The following is a 15,539-nucleotide window of genomic DNA, read 5'->3' as shown; positions in this document are numbered from 1 at the left end:
TGGGATCATGCTTTGGCACGAGTCCATCCGTCTCTCTGCCCACCTCCTTCAGAAGCCACCGAGAAGATCCAGACCACCCGTGCAGATGGACACTTCCCTGTCCAGGAGCAATGGTGTTCCCTCTTCCTCCTGGAGGATTAGGCCTTTCTTGGGAGCATTATTCCATCGCACGAACCACAATGATTTCAAGAGCTAGAGGGGCGTGGGCCATTCTCCTCTTTCTCTGCTGAGAGAAGAAAGTCCACATAGTAGATCCCTGTGTTCAAGGTGATAGGATTTTCATGGATATCATTCCTCGTCTAAAATGAATGTCCTAATGGATGCCCTTGGCCACGATGCAATGATTCGTGACGTCCAAACCTACATAATAAGGGCAGGCCAGGTGTATGTGACTCCAAATTAAATTAGATGTGTTCCGGATGTTGGGGTCGCCACACATGGCATGCAACCCTTCCTATGGTGGTGGTCAATCTGAGCTTCACAGGCTGGCCTACCGCACAGCCAGGGCCTCGGCCACCCACGATCCGAAATCGGTCAACCACCTACTCCAAACCTCACGGAACCTTGACACAAGACAAGGGCCATGGATCAAGCGGGATTCCTCAGCGACATAACTTGTGTCCCTTCCTGCTGAGTCCCAAGGGCCGCCTGCTTTGACGTCCTCCACTCTTGTAAGTTTAGAGTGTCGATAGTATGCATGTACGATTGTCTTGTAAGAACAGAAGAAGTTGGGCCGTACAGGGGAACACCGTCTAAGGATGTCTGTCTTGCCACCACACGAATCGATTTCCAGATGGGAAAAATGACACCGAGACGAGCCAGGGCACTGCCTGAACATCAGGTTGGACCATTGACACATTTGGCTCAGGGCTTCCATGCTCCCTGGGCTCTCTGCAGAGGCAAGGTTGTGGTGTGCCCCCTGAGCAGGAAAACCAGGTGCCAGACAGCACGGCCGACTAGAGGCTGGTGGGCCTCCCACGCCCGCCCTCAGGCCTAACGGCCATCTGCCCTGGTTGCCAGGCACCTGGGTGTTTGGGTGGCCGAGGTCTGTTGGGTTCACTGGGGCCCGTGATCCGAAGCAGAGCTTTGGTGCCTGTGGCGCTGGGAAGGGCCTGCCTTCTGCCACCAAATGGATTTGGCTGCCAGCCCCAAAGCCATCTGTGTCTTCCAATGGTTCCCACTGGTCGCATGGGGACCGTGAGGCTGGGGGCAGTGCCCCTGCCCTGGGATCCTGGAACCGGTGTTTGGTGAGGCAAGAGGGAGAGGACAGAAGGCCTGCCCCGGGAGACAACACACACAACCAAGTGTCTCCATGTGGGGTCCCGCAGAAGAAGGATAATCCCCGCCGCCTAACCACTTGGGGATTTCGGTGTTATGGACAACACATGCCATCTGGAAGGTCCCAGGTCATCGTTTTTCCATACCTGGGCCACAGGAGGTGCACAAAGGCTCAGCTGAATGTAAACGGCCTAGTACCTATGAGGGCTCGGGGTCATTCCTTGGCATCGCTCAGTAGGCTGAAGTTCCAGAATTGCTGTCACATGTTCCTTGGGTCATGGACACGGCTCTGATGTGGCATTGCACTCTTTCTAGAGTCTGTAGTCATGTTCTCATGCCAGCCTATGGAGGGCTGAGGGTGGTACTGTCCCCATTGGGCAGAGAGGGATACGGAGGCTCAGCCAGGTCGAAATGCATGATGTCTGTCACACATTATGGAACCGTGTGTTGGAGTTTCCCTTGGCACACCGGCCTGATGTTTGCAATCATCAGAATATTGCCATGGCCATTCAAGGCCACTGGAGCTGAGGGTTACCCTCAGCCACAGGCCTTCGTCTGCTGGGTGTCCTCTGACCAAGGCCACCTGGCATCCAAGCTCCATCAGGATATACACAAAACTCGACCTGCCAACGCGTCACCAGATGGCCTAAACAGCAACCATGCCTTCCCTTCAGTGCCGGGTCATTCCATTTCAAGGTAACAGTCGTTTGTACTTGAGGCTAACATGTCAAAACCGAAAAGCCATTTGGTCGACATGAGGACCCTTGGTGGGACAGGTAAATAGAGCCTATCTTGGACCACTTCCCAGACCTGCTTACTCTAATCAAACATGTATTACCTTTAACAGGCCAAAATGACACCTCTGGGTAGGAAATGTGACCAAAAACGGGTACCAGATGTCCTCATTAGTTTGAGGTAAGGCCTTTGTCTTTAAACTCCGTTTCTTGGACCTTTGACCACTTTGGCAATAGAAATTGCAAGAAGTCAAAGCCATTGGCTCTTCGTTCATAAACCCCCTTCGGAAACATCAACCACATAAGTGGCACAGCAAGCCACTCCACACGTCCTTCGCACAACAGGCAACAGGGTGTTCTAAGTTCCAGTGGAAGCCATTGACATGCACATGGTCAGGAATTTCACCGTTACCTTCCTCCTACTTGACACCTCTCTTGCATCACCTACAGCGGCTCACCTTGGGATAATGCTTCGGCACGAGTCCATCCATCTCTCTGCCCACATCCTTCAGAAGCCACCGAGAAGATCCAGACCACCCGTGCAGATGGACACTTCCCTGTCCAGGAGCAATGGTGTTCCCTCTTCCTCCTGGAGGATTAGGCCTTTCTTGGGAGCATTATTCCATCGCACGAACCACAATGATTTCAAGAGCTAGAGGGGAGTGGGCCTTTCTCCTCTTTCTCTGCTGAGAGAAGAAAGTCCACATAGTAGATCCCTGTGTTCAAGGTGATAGGATTTCCATGGATATCATTCCTCGGCTAAAATGACTGTCCTGATGGATGCCCTTGGCCACGATGCAATGATTCGTGACGTCCAACCCTACATAAAAAGAGCAGGCCAGGTGTATGTGATTCCAAATAAAATTAGATGTGTTCCGGATGTTGGGGTCGCCACACATGGCATGCAACCCTTCCTATGGTGGTGGTCAATCTGAGCTTCACAGGCTGGCCTACCGCACAGCCAGGGCCTCGGCCACCCACGATCCGAAATCGGCCAACCACCTACTCCAAACCGCACGGAACCTTGACACAAGACAAGGGCCATGGATCAAACGGGATTCCTCAGCGACATAACTTGTGTCCCTTCCTGCTGAGTCCCAAGGGCCGCCTGCTTTGACGTCCTCCACTCTTGTAAGTTTAGAGTGTCGATAGTATGCATGTACGATTGTCTTGTAAGAACAGAAGAAGTTGGGCCGTACAGGGGAACACCGTCTAAGGATGTCTGTCTTGCCACCACACGAATCGATTTCCAGATGGGAAAAATGACACCGAGACGAGCCAGGGCACTGCCTGAACATCAGGTTGGACCATTGACACATTCGGCTCAGGGCTTCCATGCTCCCTGGGCTCTCTGCAGAGGCAAGGTTGTGGTGTGCCCCCTGAGCAGGAAAACCAGGTACCAGACAGCACGGCCTTCTAGAGGCTGGTGGGCCTCCCACGCCCGCCCTCAGGCCTAACGGCCATCTGCCCTGGTTGCCAGGCACCTGTGTGTTTGGGTGGCCGAGGTCTGTTGGGTCCACTGGGGCCCGTGATCCGAAGCAGAGCTTTGGTGCCTGTGGTGCTGGGCAGGGCCTGCCTTCTGCCACCAAATGGATTTGGCTGCCAGCCCCAAAGCCATCTGTGTCTTCCAATGGTTCCCACTGGTCGCATGGGGACCGTGAGGCTGGGGGCAGTGCCCCTGCCCTGGGATCCTGGAACCGGTGTTTGGTGAGGCAAGAGGGAGAGGACAGAAGGCCTGCCCCGGGAGACAACACACACAACCAAGTGTCTCCATGTGGGGTCCCGCAGAAGAAGGATAATCCCCGCCGCCTAACCACTTGGGGATTTCGGTGTTATGGACAACACATGCCATCTGGAAGGTCCCAGGTCATCGTTTTTCCATACCTGGGCCACAGGAGGTGCACAAAGGCTCAGCTGAATGTAAACAGCCTAGTACCTATGAGGGCTCGGGGTCATTCCTTGGCATCGCTCAGTAGGCTGAAGTTCCAGAATTGCTGTCACATGTTCCTTGCGTCATGGACACGGCTCTGATGTGGCATTGCACTCTTTCTAGAGTCTGTAGTCATGTTCTCATGCCAGCCTATGGAGGGCTGAGGGTGGTACTGTCCCCATTGGGCAGAGAGGGATACGGAGGCTCAGCCAGGTCGAAATGCATGATGTCTGTCACACATTATGGAACCGTGTGTTGGAGTTTCCCTTGGCACACCGGCCTGATGTTTGCAATCATCAGAATATTGCCATGGCCATTCAAGGCCACTGGAGCTGAGGGTTACCCTCAGCCACAGGCCTTCGTCTGCTGGGTGTCCTCTGACCAAGGCCACCTGGCATCCAAGCTCCATCAGGATATACACAAAACTCGACCTGCCAACGCGTCACCAGATGGCCTAAACAGCAACCATGCCTTCCCTTCAGTGCCGGGTCATTCCATTTCAAGGTAACAGTCGTTTGTACTTGAGGCTAACATGTCAAAACCGAAAAGCCATTTGGTCGACATGAGGACCCTTGGTGGGACAGGTAAATAGAGCCTATCTTGGACCACTTCCCAGACCTGCTTACTCTAATCAAACATGTATTACCTTCAACAGGCCAAAATGACACCTCTGGGGTGGAAATGTGACCAAAAATGGGTACCAGACATCCTCATTGGTGTGAGGTAAGGCCTTTGTCTTCAAACTCCGTTTCTTGGACCTTTGACCACTTTGGCAATAGAAATTGCAAGAAGTCAAAGCCATTGGCTCTTCGTTCATAAACCCCCTTCGGAAACATCAACCACATAAGTGGCACAGCAAGCCACTCCACACGTCGTTCGCACAACAGGCAACGGGGTGTTCTAAGTTCTAGTGGAAGCCTTTGATATGCACATGGTCAGGAATTTCACCGTTACCTTCCTCCTACTTGACACCTCTCTTGCATCACCTACAGCGGCTCACCTTGGGATAATGCTTCGGCACGAGTCCATCCGTCTCTCTGCCCACCTCCTTCAGAAGCCACCGAGAAGATCCAGACCACCCGTGCAGATGGACACTTCCCTGTCCAGGAGCAATGGTGTTCCCTCTTCCTGCTGGAGGATTAGGCCTTTCTTGGGAGCATTATTCCATCGCATGGACCACAATGATTTCAAGAGCTAGAGGGGAGTGGGCCTTTCTCCTCTTTCGCTGCTGAAAGAAGAAAGTCCACATAGTAGATCCCTGTGTTCATTGTGATAGGATTTCCATGGATATCATTCCTCGGCTAAAATGACTGTCTTGATGGATGCCCTTGGCCACGATGCAATGATTCGTGACGTCCAACCCTACATAATAAGGGCAGGCCAGGTGTATGTGATTCCAAATAAAATTAGATGTGTTCCGGATGTTGGGGTCGCCACACATGGCATGCAACCCTTCCTATGGTGGTGGTCAATCTGAGCTTCACAGGCTGGCCTACCGCACAGCCAGGGCCTCGGCCACCCACGATCCGAAATCGGCCAACCACCTACTCCAAACCGCACGGAACCTTGACACAAGACAAGGGCCATGGGTCAAACGGGATTCCTCAGCGACATAACTTGTGTCCCTTCCTGCTGAGTCCCAAGGGCCGCCTGCTTTGACGTCCTCCACTCTTGTAAGTTTAGAGTGTCGATAGTATGCATGTACGATTGTCTTGTAAGAACAGAAGAAGTTGGGCCGTACAGGGGAACACCGTCTAAGGATGTCTGTCTTGCCACCACACGAATCGATTTCCAGATGGGAAAAATGACACCGAGACGAGCCAGGGCACTGCCTGAACATCAGGTTGGACCATTGACACATTCGGCTCAGGGCTTCCATGCTCCCTGGGCTCTCTGCAGAGGCAAGGTTGTGGTGTGCCCCCTGAGCAGGAAAACCAGGTACCAGACAGCACGGCCTTCTAGAGGCTGGTGGGCCTCCCACGCCCGCCCTCAGGCCTAACGGCCATCTGCCCTGGTTGCCAGGCACCTGTGTGTTTGGCTGGCCGAGGTCTGTTGGGTCCATTGGGGCCCGTGATCCGAAGCAGAGCTTTGGTGCCTGTGGCGCTGGGAAGGGCCTGCCTTCTGCCACCAAATGGATTTGGCTGCCAGCCCCAAAGCCATCTGTGTCTTCCAATGGTTCCCACTGGTCGCATGGGGACCGTGAGGCTGGGGGCAGTGCCCCTGCCCTGGGATCCTGGAACCGGTGTTTGGTGAGGCAAGAGGGAGAGGACAGAAGGCCTGCCCTGGGAGACAACACACACAACCAAGTGTCTCCATGTGGGGTCCCGCAGAAGAAGGATAATCCCCGCCGCCTAACCACTTGGGGATTTCGGTGTTATGGACAACACATGCCATCTGGAAGGTCCCAGGTCATCGTTTTTCCATACCTGGGCCACAGGAGGTGCACAAAGGCTCAGCTGAATGTAAACGGCCTAGTACCTATGAGGGCTCGGGGTCATTCCTTGGCATCGCTCAGTAGGCTGAAGTTCCAGAATTGCTGTCACATGTTCCTTGGGTCATGGACACGGCTCTGATGTGGCATTGCACTCTTTCTAGAGTCTGTAGTCATGTTCTCATGCCAGCCTATGGAGGGCTGAGGGTGGTACTGTCCCCATTGGGCAGAGAGGGATACGGAGGCTCAGCCAGGTCGAAATGCATGATGTCTGTCACACATTATGGAACCGTGTGCTGGAGTTTCCCTTGGCACACCGGCCTGATGTTTGCAATCATCAGAATATTGCCATGGCCATTCAAGGCCACTGGAGCTGAGGGTTACCCTCAGCCACAGGCCTTCGTCTGCTGGGTGTCTTCTGACCAAGGCCACCTGGCCTCCAAGCTCCATCAGGATATACACAAAACTCGACCTGCCAACGCGTCACCAGATGGCCTAAACAGCAACCATGCCTTCCCTTCAGTGCCGGGTCATTCCATTTCAAGGTAACAGTCGTTTTTACTTGAGGCTAACATGTCAAAACCGAAAAGCCATTTGGTCGACATGAGGACCCTTGGTGGGACAGGTAAATAGAGCCTATCTTGGACCACTTCCCAGACCTGCTTACTCTAATCAAACATGTATTACCTTCAACAGGCCAAAATGACACCTCTGGGGTGGAAATGTGACCAAAAACGGGTACCAGACATCCTCATTGGTGTGAGGTAAGGCCTTTGTCTTCAAACTCCGTTTCTTGGACCTTTGACCACTTTGGCAATAGAAATTGCAAGAAGTCAAAGCCATTGGCTCTTCGTTCGTAAACCCCCTTCGGAAACATCAACCACATAAGTGGCACAGCAAGCCACTCCACACGTCGTTCGCACAAGAGGCAACGGGGTGTTCTAACTTCCAGTGGAAGCCATTGACATGCACATGGTCAGGAATTTCACCGTTACCTTCCTCCTACTTGACACCTCTCTTGCATCACCTACAGCGGCTCACCTTGGGATAATGCTTCGGCACGAGTCCATCCGTCTCTCTGCCCACCTCCTTCAGAAGCCACCGAGAAGATCCAGACCACACGTGCAGATGGACTCTTCCCTGTCCAGGAGCAATGGTGTTCCCTCTTCCTGCTGGAGGATTAGGCCTTTCTTGGGAGCATTATTCCATCGCATGGACCACAATGATTTCAAGAGCTAGAGGGGAGTGGGCCTTTCTCCTCTTTCGCTGCTGAGAGAAGAACGTCCACATAGTAGATCCCTGTGTTCAAGGTGATAGGATTTCCATGGATATCATTCCTCGGCTAAAATGACTGTCCTGATGGATGCCCTTGGCCACGATGCAATGATTCGTGACGTCCAACCCTACATAATAAGAGCAGGCCAGGTGTACGTGATTCCAAATAAAATTAGATGTGTTCCGGATGTTGGGGTCGCCACACATGGCATGCAACCCTTCCTATGGTGGTGGTCAATCTGAGCTTCACAGGCTGGCCTACCGCACAGCCAGGGCCTCGGCCACCCACGATCCGAAATCGGTCAACCACCTACTCCAAACCTCACGGAACCTTGACACAAGACAAGGGCCATGGATCAAACGGGATTCCTCAGCGACATAATTTGTGTCCCTTCCTGCTGAGTCCCAAGGGCCGCCTGCTTTGACGTCCTCCACTCTTGTAAGTTTAGAGTGTCGATAGTATGCATGTACGATTTTCTTGTAAGAACAGAAGAAGTTGGGCCGTACAGGGGAACACCGTCTAAGGATGTCTGTCTTGCCACCACACGAATCGATTTCCAGATGGGAAAAATGACACCGAGACGAGCCAGGGCACTGCCTGAACATCAGGTTGGACCATTGACACATTCGGCTCAGGGCTTCCATGCTCCCTGGGCTCTCTGCAGAGGCAAGGTTGTGGTGTGCCCCCTGAGCAGGAAAACCAGGTACCAGACAGCACGGCCTTCTAGAGGCTGGTGGGCCTCCCACGCCCGCCCTCAGGCCTAACGGCCATCTGCCCTGGTTGCCAGGCACCTGTGTGTTTGGGTGGCCGAGGTCTGTTGGGTCCATTGGGGCCCGTGATCCGAAGCAGAGCTTTGGTGCCTGTGGCGCTGGGAAGGGCCTGCCTTCTGCCACCAAATGGATTTGGCTGCCAGCCCCAAAGCCATCTGTGTCTTCCAATGGTTCCCACTGGTCGCATGGGGACCGTGAGGCTGGGGGCAGTGCCCCTGCCCTGGGATCCTGGAACCGGTGTTTGGTGAGGCAAGAGGGAGAGGACAGAAGGCCTGCCCCGGGAGACAACACACACAACCAAGTGTCTCCATGTGGGGTCCCGCAGAAGAAGGATAATCCCCGCCGCCTAACCACTTGGGGATTTCGGTGTTATGGACAACACATGCCATCTGGAAGGTCCCAGGTCATCGTTTTTCCATACCTGGGCCACAGGAGGTGCACAAAGGCTCAGCTGAATGTAAACAGCCTAGTACCTATGAGGGCTCGGGGTCATTCCTTGGCATCGCTCAGTAGGCTGAAGTTCCAGAATTGCTGTCACATGTTCCTTGGGTCATGGACACGGCTCTGATGTGGCATTGCACTCTTTCTAGAGTCTGTAGTCATGTTCTCATGCCAGCCTATGGAGGGCTGAGGGTGGTACTGTCCCCATTGGGCAGAGAGGGATACGGAGGCTCAGCCAGGTCGAAATGCATGATGTCTGTCACACATTATGGAACCGTGTGCTGGAGTTTCCCTTGGCACACCGGCCTGATGTTTGCAATCATCAGAATATTGCCATGGCCATTCAAGGCCACTGGAGCTGAGGGTTACCCTCAGCCACAGGCCTTCGTCTGCTGGGTGTCCTCTGACCAAGGCCACCTGGCCTCCAAGCTCCATCAGGATATGCACAAAACTCGACCTGCCAACGCGTCACCAGATGGCCTAAACAGCAACCATGCCTTCCCTTCAGTGCCGGGTCATTCCATTTCAAGGTAACAGTCGTTTGTACTTGAGGCTAACATGTCAAAACCGAAAAGCCATTTGGTCGACATGAGGACCCTTGGTGGGACAGGTAAATAGAGCCTATCTTGGACCACTTCCCAGACCTGCTTACTCTAATCAAACATGTATTACCTTCAACAGGCCAAAATGACACCTCTGGGGTGGAAATGTGACCAAAAACGGGTACCAGACATCCTCATTGGTGTGAGGTAAGGCCTTTGTCTTCAAACTCCGTTTCTTGGACCTTTGACCACTTTGGCAATAGAAATTGCAAGAAGTCAAAGCCATTGGCTCTTCGTTCATAAACCCCCTTCGGAAACATCAACCACATAAGTGGCACAGCAAGCCACTCCACACGTCGTTCGCACAACAGGCAACGGGGTGTTCTAAGTTCCAGTGGAAGCCATTGACATGCACATGGTCAGGAATTTCACCGTTACCTTCCTCCTACTTGACACCTCTCTTGCATCACCTACAGCGGCTCACCTTGGGATAATGCTTCGGCACGAGTCCATCCGTCTCTCTGCCCACCTCCTTCAGAAGCCACCGAGAAGATCCAGACCACCCGTGCAGATGGACACTTCCCTGTCCAGGAGCAATGGTGTTCCCTCTTCCTGCTGGAGGATTAGGCCTTTCTTGGGAGCATTATTCCATCGCATGGACCACAATGATTTCAAGAGCTAGAGGGGAGTGGGCCTTTCTCCTCTTTCGCTGCTGAGAGAAGAACGTCCACATAGTAGATCCCTGTGTTCAAGGTGATAGGATTTCCATGGATATCATTCCTCGGCTAAAATGACGGTCCTGATGGATGCCCTTGGCCACGATGCAATGATTCGTGACGTCCAACCCTACATAATAAGAGCAGGCCAGGTGTACGTGATTCCAAATAAAATTAGATGTGTTCCGGATGTTGGGGTCGCCACACATGGCATGCAACCCTTCCTATGGTGGTGGTCAATCTGAGCTTCACAGGCTGGCCTACCGCACAGCCAGGGCCTCGGCCACCCACGATCCGAAATCGGCCAACCACCTACTCCAAACCGCACGGAACCTTGACACAAGACAAGGGCCATGGGTCAAACGGGATTCCTCAGCGACATAACTTGTGTCCCTTCCTGCTGAGTCCCAAGGGCCGCCTGCTTTGACGTCCTCCACTCTTGTAAGTTTAGAGTGTCGATAGTATGCATGTACGATTTTCTTGTAAGAACAGAAGAAGTTGGGCCGTACAGGGGAACACCGTCTAAGGATGTCTGTCTTGCCACCACACGAATCGATTTCCAGATGGGAAAAATGACACCGAGACGAGCCAGGGCACTGCCTGAACATCAGGTTGGACCATTGACACATTCGGCTCAGGGCTTCCATGCTCCCTGGGCTCTCTGCAGAGGCAAGGTTGTGGTGTGCCCCCTGAGCAGGAAAACCAGGTACCAGACTGCACGGCCGACTAGAGGCTGGCGGGCCTCCCACGCCCGCCCTCAGGCCTAACGGCCATCTGCCCTGGTTGCCAGGCACCTGTGTGTTTGGGTGGCCGAGGTCTGTTGGGTCCATTGGGGCCCGTGATCCGAAGCAGAGCTTTGGTGCCTGTGGCGCTGGGCAGGGCCTGCCTTCTGCCACCAAATGGATTTGGCTGCCAGCACCAAAGCCATCTGTGTCTTCCAATGGTTCCCACTGGTCGCATGGGGACCGTGAGGCTGGGGGCAGTGCCCCTGCCCTGGGATCCTGGAACCGGTGTTTGGTGAGGCAAGAGGGAGAGGACAGAAGGCCTGCCCCGGGAGACAACACACACAACCAAGTGTCTCCATGTGGGGTCCCGCAGAAGAAGGATAATCCCCGCCGCCTAACCACTTGGGGATTTCGGTGTTATGGACAACACATGCCATCTGGAAGGTCCCAGGTCATCGTTTTTCCATACCTGGGCCACAGGAGGTGCACAAAGGCTCAGCTGAATGTAAACAGCCTAGTACCTATGAGGGCTCGGGGTCATTCCTTGGCATCGCTCAGTAGGCTGAAGTTCCAGAATTGCTGTCACATGTTCCTTGCGTCATGGACACGGCTCTGATGTGGCATTGCACTCTTTCTAGAGTCTGTAGTCATGTTCTCATGCCAGCCTATGGAGGGCTGAGGGTGGTACTGTCCCCATTGGGCAGAGAGTGATACGGAGGCTCAGCCAGGTCGAAATGCATGATGTCTGTCACACATTATGGAACCGTGTGCTGGAGTTTCCCTTGGCACACCGGCCTGATGTTTGCAATCATCAGAATATTGCCATGGCCATTCAAGGCCACTGGAGCTGAGGGTTACCCTCAGCCACAGGCCTTCGTCTGCTGGGTGTCCTCTGACCAAGGCCACCTGGCATCCAAGCTCCATCAGGATATACACAAAACTCGACCTGCCAACGCGTCACCAGATGGCCTAAACAGCAACCATGCCTTCCCTTCAGTGCCGGGTCATTCCATTTCAAGGTAACAGTCGTTTGTACTTGAGGCTAACATGTCAAAACCGAAAAGCCATTTGGTCGACATGAGGACCCTTGGTGGGACAGGTAAATAGAGCCTATCTTGGACCACTTCCCAGACCTGCTTACTCTAATCAAACATGTATTACCTTCAACAGGCCAAAATGACACCTCTGGGGTGGAAATGTGACCAAAAACGGGTACCAGACATCCTCATTGGTGTGAGGTAAGGCCTTTGTCTTCAAACTCCGTTTCTTGGACCTTTGACCACTTTGGCAATAGAAATTGCAAGAAGTCAAAGCCATTGGCTCTTCGTTCATAAACCCCCTTCGGAAACATCAACCACATAAGTGGCACAGCAAGCCACTCCACACGTCGTTCGCACAACAGGCAACAGGGTGTTCTAAGTTCCAGTGGAAGCCATTGACATGCACATGGTCAGGAATTTCACCGTTACCTTCCTCCTACTTGACACCTCTCTTGCATCACCTACAGCGGCTCACCTTGGGATAATGCTTCGGCACGAGTCCATCCGTCTCTCTGCCCACCTCCTTCAGAAGCCACCGAGAAGATCCAGACCACCCGTGCAGATGGACACTTCCCTGTCCAGGAGCAATGGTGTTCCCTCTTCCTGCTGGAGGATTAGGCCTTTCTTGGGAGCATTATTCCATCGCATGGACCACAATGATTTCAAGAGCTAGAGGGGAGTGGGCCTTTCTCCTCTTTCGCTGCTGAGAGAAGAACGTCCACATAGTAGATCCCTGTGTTCAAGGTGATAGGATTTCCATGGATATCATTCCTCGGCTAAAATGACTGTCCTGATGGATGCCCTTGGCCACGATGCAATGATTCGTGACGTCCAACCCTACATAATAAGAGCCGGCCAGGTGTACGTGATTCCAAATAAAATTAGATGTGTTCCGGATGTTGGGGTCGCCACACATGGCATGCAACCCTTCCTATGGTGGTGGTCAATCTGAGCTTCACAGGCTGGCCTACCGCACAGCCAGGGCCTCGGCCACCCACGATCCGAAATCGGCCAACCACCTACTCCAAACCGCACGGAACCTTGACACAAGACAAGGGCCATGGGTCAAACGGGATTCCTCAGCGACATAACTTGTGTCCCTTCCTGCTGAGTCCCAAGGGCCGCCTGCTTTGACGTCCTCCACTCTTGTAAGTTTAGAGTGTCGATAGTATGCATGTACGATTTTCTTGTAAGAACAGAAGAAGTTGGGCCGTACAGGGGAACACCGTCTAAGGATGTCTGTCTTGCCACCACACGAATCGATTTCCAGATGGGAAAAATGACACCGAGACGAGCCAGGGCACAGCCTGAACATCAGGTTGGACCATTGACACATTCGGCTCAGGGCTTCCATGCTCCCTGGGCTCTCTGCAGAGGCAAGGTTGTGGTGTGCCCCCTGAGCAGGAAAACCAGGTACCAGACTGCACGGCCTTCTAGAGGCTGGTGGGCCTCCCACGCCCGCCCTCAGGCCTAACGGCCATCTGCCCTGGTTGCCAGGCACCTGTGTGTTTGGGTGGCCGAGGTCTGTTGGGTCCATTGGGGCCCGTGATCCGAAGCAGAGCTTTGGTGCCTGTGGCGCTGGGAAGGGCCTGCCTTCTGCCACCAAATGGATTTGGCTGCCAGCCCCAAAGCCATCTGTGTCTTCCAATGGTTCCCACTGGTCGCATGGGGACCGTGAGGCTGGGGGCAGTGCCCCTGCCCTGGGATCCTGGAACCGGTGTTTGGTGAGGCAAGAGGGAGAGGACAGAAGGCCTGCCCCGGGAGACAACACACACAACCAAGTGTCTCCATGTGGGGTCCCGCAGAAGAAGGATAATCCCCGCCGCCTAACCACTTGGGGATTTCGGTGTTATGGACAACACATGCCATCTGGAAGGTCCCAGGTCATCGTTTTTCCATACCTGGGCCACAGGAGGTGCACAAAGGCTCAGCTGAATGTAAACAGCCTAGTACCTATGAGGGCTCGGGGTCATTCCTTGGCATCGCTCAGTAGGCTGAAGTTCCAGAATTGCTGTCACATGTTCCTTGGGTCATGGACACGGCTCTGATGTGGCATTGCACTCTTTCTAGAGTCTGTAGTCATGTTCTCATGCCAGCCTATGGAGGGCTGAGGGTGGTACTGTCCCCATTGGGCAGAGAGGGATACGGAGGCTCAGCCAGGTCGAAATGCATGATGTCTGTCACACATTATGGAACCGTGTGCTGGAGTTTCCCTTGGCACACCGGCCTGATGTTTGCAATCATCAGAATATTGCCATGGCCATTCAAGGCCACTGGAGCTGAGGGTTACCCTCAGCCACAGGCCTTCGTCTGCTGGGTGTCCTCTGACCAAGGCCACCTGGCCTCCAAGCTCCATCAGGATATGCACAAAACTCGACCTGCCAACGCGTCACCAGATGGCCTAAACAGCAACCATGCCTTCCCTTCAGTGCCGGGTCATTCCATTTCAAGGTAACAGTCGTTTGTACTTGAGGCTAACATGTCAAAACCGAAAAGCCATTTGGTCGACATGAGGACCCTTGGTGGGACAGGTAAATAGAGCCTATCTTGGACCACTTCCCAGACCTGCTTACTCTAATCAAACATGTATTACCTTCAACAGGCCAAAATGACACCTCTGGGGTGGAAATGTGACCAAAAACGGGTACCAGACATCCTCATTGGTGTGAGGTAAGGCCTTTGTCTTCAAACTCCGTTTCTTGGACCTTTGACCACTTTGGCAATAGAAATTGCAAGAAGTCAAAGCCATTGGCTCTTCGTTCATAAACCCCCTTCGGAAACATCAACCACATAAGTGGCACAGCAAGCCACTCCACACGTCGTTCGCACAACAGGCAACGGGGTGTTCTAAGTTCCAGTGGAAGCCATTGACATGCACATGGTCAGGAATTTCACCGTTACCTTCCTCCTACTTGACACCTCTCTTGCATCACCTACAGCGGCTCACCTTGGGATAATGCTTCGGCACGAGTCCATCCGTCTCTCTGCCCACCTCCTTCAGAAGCCACCGAGAAGATCCAGACCACCCGTGCAGATGGACACTTCCCTGTCCAGGAGCAATGGTGTTCCCTCTTCCTGCTGGAGGATTAGGCCTTTCTTGGGAGCATTATTCCATCGCATGGACCACAATGATTTCAAGAGCTAGAGGGGAGTGGGCCTTTCTCCTCTTTCGCTGCTGAGAGAAGAAAGTCCACATAGTAGATCCCTGTGTTCAAGGTGATAGGATTTCCATGGATATCATTCCTCGGCTAAAATGACTGTCCTGATGGATGCCCTTGGCCACGATGCAATGATTCGTGACGTCCAACCCTACATAATAAGAGCAGGCCAGGTGTACGTGATTCCAAATAAAATTAGATGTGTTCCGGATGTTGGGGTCGCCACACATGGCATGCAACCCTTCCTATGGTGGTGGTCAATCTGAGCTTCACAGGCTGGCCTACCGCACAGCCAGGGCCTCGGCCACCCACGATCCGAAATCGGTCAACCACCTACTCCAAACCTCACGGAACCTTGACACAAGACAAGGGCCATGGATCAAACGGGATTCCTCAGCGACATAACTTGTGTCCCTTCCTGCTGAGTCCCAAGGGCCGCCTGCTTTGACGTCCTCCACTCTTGTAAGTTTAGAGTGTCGATAGTATGCATGTACGATT

The sequence above is a fragment of the Sus scrofa genome, chromosome Y (assembly GCF_054392235.1).
Source record: "Sus scrofa isolate SSC_HxYL_T2T_F1_AM1 chromosome Y, Sscrofa_HxYL_maternal_Yorkshire_Landrace_v2.0, whole genome shotgun sequence".
Taxonomy (NCBI): Eukaryota; Metazoa; Chordata; class Mammalia; order Artiodactyla; family Suidae; genus Sus; species Sus scrofa.
Note: the sequence above shows the minus strand (reverse complement) of the source record.